This window comes from Triticum aestivum, chromosome 4A (genome assembly GCF_018294505.1).
Source record: "Triticum aestivum cultivar Chinese Spring chromosome 4A, IWGSC CS RefSeq v2.1, whole genome shotgun sequence".
In the NCBI taxonomy this organism is placed as follows: domain Eukaryota; kingdom Viridiplantae; phylum Streptophyta; class Magnoliopsida; order Poales; family Poaceae; genus Triticum; species Triticum aestivum.
In genome coordinates, this window is record NC_057803.1 from 712,878,921 (window position 1) to 712,887,787 (window position 8,867).

Below are 8,867 nucleotides of genomic sequence, written 5' to 3' on the forward strand. Positions count from 1 at the left end.
CAAAAATTCATTTTTTTCTTAGAAAAAATCATTATTTTGATTTTGATTTTGTTTTTGTTTCATTTTATTTCTTTTTAAATGGGTAATAGCACTGCCAATAATTCATTCTTTCTTTGAAAATTTTGTTTTTTATTTTTATTTTGTTTTTATTTCATTTTCTTTCTTCTTTAATGAAAGACCAAGGTCACTAATTCGTATCTTCTTAGATACTTCTCCTTGTGAGAGTTTCACTATTGTACATTTATTGTTGGTTATTATAAAAAGCAAATTTTTGGTGGGAATTTTGCACAAATTTTGTTGTTATTTGTTTTCATTTTTTAATTTCTCTCTTCTTAAAGGTATACCAGTGTCACTACTTCATTCTTCCTCATAAAACTTCATTATTTTTATTTTTATGTTCTTTTATTTCTTCCTTAAGGTCAATACCAACGACAATAATTCATTTCTCATTGGAGTTTTAAAATTCACTATGAGAGATGATTTTTCTAACATATATTAATAAAGCATAATTTTTGTGTATATCGTGTGCATATTTTGTTGTTGTTTGTTTTAGATCTTTTATTTTATTTTATTTCTTCTTAAAGTGTAAGAACAGTACCATTAATTCATCCTTTCTTACAAAACTTTATTACTATTTTTTTAGTTTTTATTTCATTTTCTTTCTTCCTAGAGGGTAATACCAAAGCCGCTTATCATTTCTGTTAGTAAACTTCAATACTTTGATTTTATATTTGTTTTTATTTCATTTCCTTTCTTCCGTAACAAGTTTGGGTTAGTCGATTCAAATATTTAGCTAGCACCGAACCAGGGGAGGCAATGGACAAGCGTACGTGTACTTTCAGTCACATGCAAAAAATATAATACTCTATTTTTTACAAATAATCGCGTGCAGTACTTGAGATGCATGCATGCCTTTGAAGGCTCTGTCCTCCTATCTGAAAGAAAAAGAAGGAAGGAGATAGCTAAGCTAGTAGTGTTTTTTTTAGTTCATCTAAGCTAGTAGTGTTGGTGTACGTAAAGTGCTGTATGTATGTAGTTTGTGGTACCCTGCTACGTGCACTACGAATTAGCAACGCGTGTATCCTATTATCTCGTCCCTGTTTTCCTCTCGTCCCTGCCGGCTGGAACCCTAGCCGTCCCCAGGGGAGGCTGATCTTCCAACGCCGCTCTTCGGCGGCTCCCCTCCGCCGGCGACCTCGGTCGTCGGTGATGAGGGGGATCACCGGATTCACGCATGTGGATCATTTTTACTCTCTTGTAGTCTAGGTTTTTAGGTTGTTCATCGTCTTTGCTTTGGCGGCGACGATGAAAAAGCTGAATAAAGATTCTTCGGATCCTTCCCTGACGAGGCCATGGGTCCTATGGTTGGGGATGGATTTGGAAACCAGTCTGTTCAAGTAAGGATGGCGTGGCGACGGAGGCAACCTCGTGGTGGACCTATGTCCTCGGGTTCCGCCGTTGCGACGGCGTTTGCTCCAGCGTCGGCGCGGAGCTTGGAAGGTAGTCCAGGAGCGGATGCAGATTGTGGTCTGCATCGACGACATCTGGAAGACGGAGCATGTGCTGGGCTCGTGGTTCGTGGATGGCAGATATGGTTTCCTCCTTCTGTGTTTTAGTCGTGGTGGAGTGCTAGATCTGAAGTTTGATGGCGTGTCCGGGGTGTTGCCCCGGTCTGACTCGTTCAACGGTAAAGGCTTCACTTTTGGTGAGCCACCTTGGAGGTCTGCAAAGCTGTATATCAGCGATGGAGCCGCGTCGAGCTCGGGTGAGAAGGTGATTCGTCATTCTTTTCTTCGATGGCTACTGTGGTGATGCCAGAGGCAGGTGACGGGCGTTGGTGTTAAGCTCAGAAATGTTCTGTTATCTTTTCAGTTTTGTCATGCCGGTCTTTACGTGACTTGTAGTTTGTTCTTTATGAGATAAATGAGACACGTATTACCATGAAAAAAAAGCATCGCATACGAATTCATGGAACCGAATTGAATCGCGTGTGGACACCGGCTAGGCTAACCAGCTCGCCTTAATTTTTTTTACGTGCGATCGACTTCCACATACTTATGTTTTTTGTTCCATGGCTGGCTCCACGTAGCAATCGCCCCTGAGCCTGTCAGCTAGGCGCAAGTTGACTGAAACAAATTGTGGTCAGTCAACTGACCGAAATTTTGTTTTTAGTCAACTTACCTCTAGCCGATCCCATACATTCTGAGGGAAGACAAACAATATACATTTAGCAGACACCGAATAATAAGATAAAGCAGACAAGTTCACATAGAATTCCCTGGCCGGTAATTGGCATCAATTTGTGAATTTGAGCTCCCACAAATCCCAAGGAATATAACCAAGAGGATCCTTTTAATTAATACAAATAATCCAACTGTTGGCGTGAAGGACTAACATGACTTATAACTAATAGGAGACTCTTTGTGTTTTATTTAGTGTAGTATACGGTAGGAGAAGGGCATACCCTTGGTACAGAATGAGACATTAATTTATGCGTGCGTTATTAGGCCGGCCGTCATCTAGAAAAACATGTTGATCACACAACCCCACGGAACCGCAGCAGATAATGGATGTTTGTGATGAGCGTTGCCAGCAGGCATCGGCAGTCGAACAGAGATTCTGTTGGATGGCCCAACCCTTCCAATTTTCATGGAAGTAGCCATACTGGAGCGTGTGCCCCAGGACTTCATGGCCATGCCATACCCAAACACGTCCTTGAACGGCGTCGTGGGCACGCCAAGCACCATACGATTACCAGGCGACGAGTTGGGCTGCTGGTTTATGAACTCCACGATGCTCCCCATGAGCCTCTTGCTGGTGGGCCTCAGCGGACTGTAGAGGTGGAAGCCGTGGTCCTCGCCCTCCGACTCCTCCACCGTCACCTCGCGGCGCCCCTGCATCATCCAAGGCCACGGCGCGTCGTGATCAAGCATGCTGGCCGCCATGTCGAGGCCGCGCTCCCGCAGAGTATCCTTGCCGGCAACGGCGATGAGCACGCGGCGGCAAGCCAGCGATGAGATCTCCGAGGCCGGAGGATCGATTCAGGGGTCGTCGTTGCCGGCCTGGCCGGCCGTGACGAATGGCCACAGCCGGTCCACCCCGTACGGTGGGAACACCGCCGCGACACCCTCGCTGTCGTCCGCCCACGCGAGCTCCGAGGGCAGCCGCTTGGCTCCCCAGAAGTAAGGGTGCACCATGATCAGGCCCGCAATGTTCATCATGTCGTCGTTGACTTCGTGGCTGGCGCGGACTGCGGTCTGGTAAACGATGTTGCCGCCGGCGCTGTCGCCGGCCAGGAACGTGCGTGCAGTGTCGGCGTAGCTGGCCAGCCACGGGTCGGACAAGGACGCCGCCCACTGGAGCGCGGCCCACGCGTCGTCGTAAGCCGCAGGTATGGGGAACTCCGGCGCTAGACGGTACTCCACCGACACGACGAGGGCTCCGGCGCTGGCGGCGAGGGAGGTCGCGTAGCGGTGGTACGTCCGGCCGAAAGCGCTCTCCGTGCAGAACGAGCCGCCATGGACGTAGATGACGAGGGGAAGCCGGTTCCTGCCTGCGGTGTCGGCGGCACGCGACGGGAGGAACAGCCGAACAGACACGCCGGTGGCCTTGTCGACGACGACGTCCTTCGTGGCCACCCCGCGGTTGCCGCCCTGATCCGGCGACGCCACCACGAATGGACTGCGTAGGAAACGCTCGATGCTGCCGTCCTCGTACTTGCGTATGAACGGGTACATGTCAACAGAGATGTTACGACCGTCCTTCTGATTCGCTAGAGAAGTCTTGTTTGCAGGCATTGCGCAGTTAAGCTGCTTTACTTTGGGACTCTCGTTTCGAATTGTGCCGCTGCCGCGTCGTTGGCAGCGGAATTTATAGAGCGATTTTCTTCAGGGACCTGCTACGCGTGGGCCGGCGGTTCGTTCCATTATGTGACTTAAGCTGTCAGTTCTTTTACTCTAATTTCTTGCAAGGACACACTGGTTGCAAAACTTTCTCTTCTCTAATTTCCTGCAACAAGACCTTTATTGTGAAACCTATTCTTCAATCTCTGTTGCAAAATCTCTTCTTCTCTAATTTTCCGTAACAAGACACTTGTTGCAAAAATTGCAAACACATTTCCCACTGCGTCTTATTTTAATCTTCTGTAACAAGACCTTTGTTTCAAAAATTGCAACATCTCCGGCCGCATCGCGCACTAACACTGTCGTCTTTAATTGGCGCTGTTCCGCAACAACATTGTTGTTTCAGAACTTGGAGTGGACATGGAAGTCCGGTGTGGTGACGTGGCTGCTGCTAGCGCTGGTGGTGCCGGAACGGCGGTGAGGTTGTTGGTGCTCCACACCCGCGTGGCCGATCTCGCCGAGAGTCGTTTGGTGGCGGAGATCTGGTATGGATGTGCTCACGATGACGACCTACTGGCAAGAGGGCTTAGCTTGGCTGCTGGTCGCGACTGCTCGGTTTGCAAAAGACCATTTGTTTCGGTGAGGCCAACTGAAACAACGGGTGTGTTGTAAGAACTGTAACAGGATACAGATTGCTTTCGAGTCGTTCGATCCAAATCAAATCCGACGGCTATGGAGAAGGTGGAGGCACACATAAACATCCGCCGGTTGAGCGATAACGTTTTCCTTTTCTTCATCGCTATGTCCCTTTACTAATTAATAGTAGGAGTATATTGTACTCCTACTCGCAACCAAGTTAAAATGTGGACATAAGTTGAAGTTTGATCAAGTTTACAAGTGTTTATGTAGATGTATACTATAACTTAGTTAATTAGCGGATTACTGTCACAGAGAAGACGCAACACAGACACCACTGTGAAGAAGGCATCATCGAGGTTGTGTGTTGGCATCATCGTCATCACCTGTCCCCGAGAAAGCAACACCTGGCTTTGACACCGACAAAGCCCACACTGCAAAAGCCGCGAGGTGCATGCAATGACGAATCCGATAACAAACTAGGTCCGAGAATACATATCCCTGCATCGTGTAGGATCAGTGAGCTAGGACATTGCATCGTTGCCATGTGAACCTCGCCGTCACACAGCTCTGACTCCACCGCAACAAAAGTGACCACGACCTTTCCACGACACCACCTTTCGCGGATCAACCTAGTCTTTGCTACACACATGTGCAGCGAAACGCATTTGTTCCCTTCGGACGGTCCAGACTCTGAAAATGATGCCCCATTGAGGGACATGACACACAAGGCATTGTCATCATCCTACCCGGTGAAAACAATGATCCCATGTTTCCGAAGGAGCCCAGAGTCAGGGAAAAGTAGAGGAGCACAACACCACAACAATGCTTTCGAGAATTGAAGGACGTCCATGAACATTGCCGCCGCTAGCTCTTGCCATCGCTGGCAACAAGGCATTTGCATGACACTGTTCTCACTTTCCAGCATCGGATCCGGTTGATCCACCCAGTCCTCAACACGCCACCACCGACCACCCATCTAGAATCTGTTGGCGGTGCCCAGCTCCCTCTCGCTGTCTCTCTCTCTCTCGCACGAACGAAGATATAAGAAAGAGGAGACACATGACACGGTGGTGTTTTTCCAGTGCACACACGCCTGCCGCAACGACGGCCTTTTCCTTGAGTAACAACTCGAGCCACACCCACTACACACGTATGCACACAACACACGCACACTTACGACCTGACCCGACTCCACGGACTCAACCTGACGCCCCTACGCCGGCGTGCACCGCGCCGGACTCGACCTGATGCACGCACGCCGGTTGCCTCTGTGTCCGGGTTACGGCTTATTCCCAACAGTTGGGGTCTAACCCTAGACTAACTGAATCATCCCCACGAAACTGAGCTGAAATCATCACACAACTAATAGTACATAGTCCGAGCGAGAAGTCTAAAAATCATAATCCCTCTATTTTTATTTACTTCGCGTATTAGCTTTGGTCAAAGTCAAACTTTATAAAATTTGACTAAATTTGTAGACAACTAACATATACAATAGCAATTCAGTACCATTAGATTCATTATTGAATGTACTTTCACATCATATAATTTTTTTATGATATCTATTTATATTCGTTTTTAAAAACTTGGTCAAATAATAAGAAATTTGACTTCAGTCATCTCTAATATGCAGAGTAAATAAAAACGGAGGGAGTACTATTAAGGAGGTTGTTTCTTTGCACACAATTTGGGCCAGTTTTCCCTCTTGTTTAACAAGTGAAGAAGTGAACTTTCAAAAATATTAGTGAAGAACATGGAAGAAATTTCAAGAAGCTAGTATCGGTGTATTAAGGGTACATTTGACTATATAATATGTAAGTTTAGACGGATAAACAGAAAATATTGTTTACACATTAATATCCTATCTTTCAAAATAGTAGATGTGTTTATGTTTACTATGCATATGGTTTCTGCTAATTACTATATGTGGATCGCTTTTACTCTCTCGTGGTTTAGGTTTTTAGGTTGTTCATCGTCTTTGCTTCAGTGGCGACGATGACAATGCTGAATAAAGATTCTTCGGATCCTTCCCTGACGAGGCCATGGGTCCTATGGTTGGGGATGGATTTGGAAACCAGTCAGTTCAAGCAAGGATGGCATGGTGGCGGCGGCATCCTCGTGGTGGACCTATGTCCTCGGGCTCCGCCGTTGCGACGACGTTTGCTCCAGCGTCGGCGCGGAGCTTGGGAGGTAGTCCAGGAGCGGATGCAGATTGTGGTCTGCATCGACGACATCTGGAAGACGGAGCATGTGCTGGGCTCATGGTTGGTGTATGGAAGATATGGTTTCATCCTTCGGCGTTTTAGTCATGGTGGGTCGCCAGATTTGGAGTTCGATGACGTGCCTGGGGTGTTGCCCCAGCTTGATTCGTTCAACGGGAAGGGTTTCACTTTTGGTGAGCCATCTTGGAGGTCCACAAAGCTGCATATCAGCGATGGAACCGCGTCGAGCTCAGGTGAGGATGTGATTCGTCATTCTTTTCTTCGGTGGCTGCTGTGGTGGTGCCGGAGGCAGGTGACGGGCGTTGGTGTCAAGCTCAGAGATGTTCTGCTATCTTTTCAGTTTTGTCATGTCGGTCTTTACGTGACCTGTACTCTATTCTTTATGATATGAATGAGACACGTATTACCATGCCAAAAAAAATTACATTGTCATAAATAAAAATTAGTACACGTTTCTGCCATCTACCTTGTGACAAATCATAATTATCTGTTACTACATTGTGACAAATCATATGCAAAACTGCATGGCTATTTACTACAAAAAATGGCATTACTTTTGTTAAGTAATAAATTAATACTCCCTCCATCCCATAATATAAAATGTTATGATGACCAATATACTCACATATTGGTTGTAATAACATCTAATATTATGCGGCAGAGGGAGTAATCATTGCAATTCTATTTTGTACTACAACAATGCAAAGGAAAAAAAACATGCTACTTCCAACTAACTTGTGAGAAATCAGCACCAGGAAGGTGGCAAATATAACAATTATGAGAACTGATACTATGTAGTATTAGCTTATTTATACCTTCATTATTTAATACCAGTATAATTTATTTCCGTATTTGCGGAACTAAAAGTTCCATACTACCAATACACAATCATTAACAACATCTTACCTCGCCGGAAGTAATATTAGCCTAGTCATTTATGGAGTAGTATGTACTGAATATCTTGACATGCTCGATTTCGGAGAGAAACGCACAAAGTCAAGTTTTTCTTTTTAACAAAAAATAGGGTGAGAGAAACTGAAGGAAGGACACGCCAGGCCCAATCGATTTATATATTCATTCATGGGGGAGAGATTACTATGGGACGGTGCGACACACGTGGTTGGGACCTCTGGACTTGACCGACAGCGTCTAACTCGTTCACGCGTGACCAGCATTGACTAGCTGTGCACACACTCCGTCTGCTCACACATGTATACACATACACATCCGAGCAAGTACGTACGCAGCTCACTGTAGTACGACGATAGATATCTGAAGGCGACACTGGATTGTTCGTTGAATCTTGCCATAAGTAAGGACAAATTCGTAGTACAATTCCAGTACGCGATTACGCATGCTTCAGATTGACTGGGCGAGGGGCGCTGGATTGATTGATCGTGGTCTGTTCCTCCGTCGATCTGCATGCGCACGTAGAGTACAATACGGTCGCTATCCTGTTCTATGCACTTAACACAAGTCTTTCCTTACTACTCCCTCCATCCCATAATATAGGAACATTTTTAAAATAGTGTAGTGTCAAAAACGCTAACGCTGTGAGTAGTAGATATGTATATCCATTTCTTAGAGCATTTACTGCCACATATAACGGCGAAGAGCGCGTCAGACGCCACCTGTAACTGCCGGTTGGCTTCCACGTAAGCCTCAAACTGGATGGACTCCGGGATGGCCTGCTGCTCCGCCATCTCCATGGCCTGGGCGACGGCGAATTCCGCCGCCGCCTCCGCCATGTTGAACCCATGCTCCGGGTGCTCGGCCTCGTCCTCCTCCAGATCCGCCACCTCCATCGGCTCCAGCAGCAGCTCTCCCTCATCCTCATCCGCCCGCTGCTCCTCGTCCTCCTCTGGCTCCGACGAGTCCGGAGGCAGCCCGACAGCGATGCGGGCGGCGCGCCTTGCACGGAGCTCCTCCTCGATCTGCCTCCGGCGCTCCGGCGTGAGCGTAGCGTACGTGGTGATCAGCCGCCGGACCATTAAGATGCTGGATAGCGTGGGAGAGTGGGGGAGAGGAGGCGAACAAGCTCAGGTGACGATGTAGAGAGGGAGGACGTGGATAGGCTAGGGTTGGGGGTCGCTGGCTAGCTTAAATAGCCGAATTTGGCCTCGGGCTGCGAGGTGGAGCGGCGCCATGCAGCGTTCACACCGCA

The 8,867-nt window shown here is 47.3% G+C and overlaps 1 pseudogene; it reads right to left on the bottom strand.

The window, feature by feature from the left end:
• Positions 1–2,403: 2,403 nt before the first annotated feature.
• Positions 2,404–3,797, bottom strand: LOC123083319 (probable carboxylesterase 5; annotated as a pseudogene).
• Positions 3,798–8,867: the final 5,070 nt, after the last annotated feature.